The 2,612-nt window shown below is 38.1% G+C and overlaps 1 pseudogene; it reads right to left on the bottom strand.

Annotated features, from left to right (window-relative positions):
* Positions 1-1,634: 1,634 nt before the first annotated feature.
* The window catches only part of LOC102827362, a 2,564-nt pseudogene continuing 1,586 nt past the window's right edge, over positions 1,635-2,612 (bottom strand).

Below are 2,612 nucleotides of genomic sequence, written 5' to 3'. Positions count from 1 at the left end.
AGTATTTTGTTGAGGATTTTTAGATCTATATTCATACAGGATATTGACCTGTAGTTTTGTTTCTTGTGGTGCTTTTGTCTTGTTCTAATATCAGGATTATTTTTACTTCATAGACTGCATTAGAGAGTATTCTTTCCTTCTCTAAATTTTAGAAGAATTTAAATATTTTAATTCCTCTCTAATTGTTTGGTAGAAATCCCTAGTGAAATTTTTGGTCCAGGGCTTTTTCACTGTTGTCATTGATAGAATTTTTGAGCACTGAATCGATCTCTTCACTTGTTATGAGTCTGTTGAAATTTTCTATTTCCTCTTGAGTCAGTTTGGTTAGGTTGTGTGCTTCTAAAACTTTGTCCATTTCCTCTTGGTTATCCAGTTTATAATGTTGTTGTTATTATTGTTGGTGCTCTTGAGCCAGTTCAGACTTTAGTTACACAATGACAACAGAACAAAACCCTGCCCACTCCAGAGCCATCCTCATATTCATGGCTATGATTGAGTCCATTGTTGCAGTTACTCTGTCATTCCAGCTCGTTGAGAGTTGGCTTTTTTTTCTGACCCTGTACTTTACCAAGCACGGTGTCTGTAGGGTCTGGTCTCACCTGATAACATATCCTAAGTATGTGAGACAAAAGTACACCATCCTTACTTCTGAAGACAGCTCTGTTTGTTCTTTTGGCAGTATATTTAATACTCTTCACCAAGCCTTCAGTGAGGCTTGGACTTCTTCCTTCAATTCCACTGGTTCTTGGTTAATTCAAAGACATCACCTCTTTTTCAGTTCCTTATTCATTTTCCAGTATCCACATGTATGTGAGGCAATTGAAAATACCATGGCTTGGGTCAGGTGAACTTTAGTCCTCAAAGCGACATCTTTGCTTTTGAACATTTAAAATTTGTCTTTTGTAGCAGATTTGCCCCATGCAGTATGTCTTCTGATGTCTTTTTTTTCAAAGGGGAGTTTTGTTTGTAATTTATTCCCAAAGCAGTTCAGAAAAAAACAAATATGGTTACATGGAGAGAATAGTCAATGTGGTAAACTTTTAAAAATATTCATGGAATCTTGGTGGAAGGGTATATGGGAATTGTTTGTAGTGTTGCAACTTTTCTGTAAGTCTAAATTTATTTCAAAATAAAGAGTTTTACAAAATGTCTTTAACAGTTGCTTTGTTTAAGTCAAGATCCATGGGAAATAGCCACCCTGCATATGGTTGGTATGGTCCTTAAAGAGTTCCCAGTTAATGTCACTGGGACATTTATCCCACTTTCTGAATTTGAGTAATTGTATCTTCTTTTCCTCTTTGTATCATTTAATATGTTCCTTTATCACCTTGTGTGTGTGTGTGTGTGCAAATTGGTAGGTGGATCTAGAGATGGTATTAAATTTGGGTTCAAAAAGTTTTTTTCCAGAATACTTCCTGGGTGATACAGTGTGGTTCCTGTTGTATCACATCAGGCACACAGTATCCAATTGTACCTCTTTTAGCGATGTCTGAATAGATGGAGGCATTCAGCTGTGGTCAGATCTATTGTTAAAGAGATCCCCATAATCTTTTTTTTTCCCTTAGAACAATTCCATTGCTTCTTCATTTGACCACTTGAAAATCAAGATTCTTTCAGATTATAAATATAACATTTTATAACTCTGTTATTATGTACTGTGAATGGGGAAAGGGACCAATCTTGTGGCCATAGTGTCGAATGGCCTCTCTGATGTAGCAGGGCTGGATGGCATTGCTTTGAGCCTCAACACCACAAGCCATGGTGCTCTTTTTCCTTTTCCTTTGCTTGGTTTTAACTGGGTCTTGTCCAACACTCCCATTCCCTAGCGATCTGGACATGGATTTCCCAGAGCACTGTGATTCACATGACGGAGCCGTTGGTGTAGGAGGGGGTGTGCTCTTGGGGGAGTCTGGACTGGACTTAGTGCAGGAGTTCTCAGCAGAGCTGTGATACTGAATGAAGGTTGCAGAAATGGCATGGCTGAAATAGTCCCCTGCCTTGGTTACCATATCCTGCCTCACAAGGAGAGCCAGATCCAGTAACTGTGCCACCGTTTCATATGCTAAATACCCTAAAATTTCCATCAGGACAATGACAGTGTTGGGTTTTATTTCCATACTGCTGCAGAAATTTGGAGGCCATTTTGGAGAAATGTAATTGCCAATTTTCACAAAATTCTGCATATTGAGCTGAATCCATCATTCAAGTTTGTCTTTCTGCATTCTCCATTCTCTATTGTTTAACTTCATCAATTACATCATCTTCAAGCATTTCCAAGAGTTCTCCTGTGCTCAGTAGAATTGAGAAAGTCTTGAGCAATTTTTTTGTCCTGTTCGCATTATTGCTGACACTCAATTTGTCTTCCAGAAGATCATCCTCATCTATGCCTTTGACAATCTTTGATTTGTAGTCTTGGAAAAACATGTATTTTAGCAGTCTTCTAAGTTTTTTCTTATCTTTGTGCATCACAAACAAAAGATCTTCAGCAGAAGATCTTTTTGCCTTTGCTCCTTGCTATTGAGAAATTTCAGCAGCTTTCTGTAACAGATTAATTAACTGTGTGTGTACCACATCTTCTACCAAAACTGCTGTTTCACGAAGAGGCTTTCTGG

Source organism: Chrysochloris asiatica, unplaced genomic scaffold (genome assembly GCF_000296735.1).
Source record: "Chrysochloris asiatica unplaced genomic scaffold, ChrAsi1.0 scaffold00280, whole genome shotgun sequence".
Taxonomy (NCBI): domain Eukaryota; kingdom Metazoa; phylum Chordata; class Mammalia; order Afrosoricida; family Chrysochloridae; genus Chrysochloris; species Chrysochloris asiatica.
This window is presented reverse-complemented; position numbering and strand designations above follow the sequence as displayed.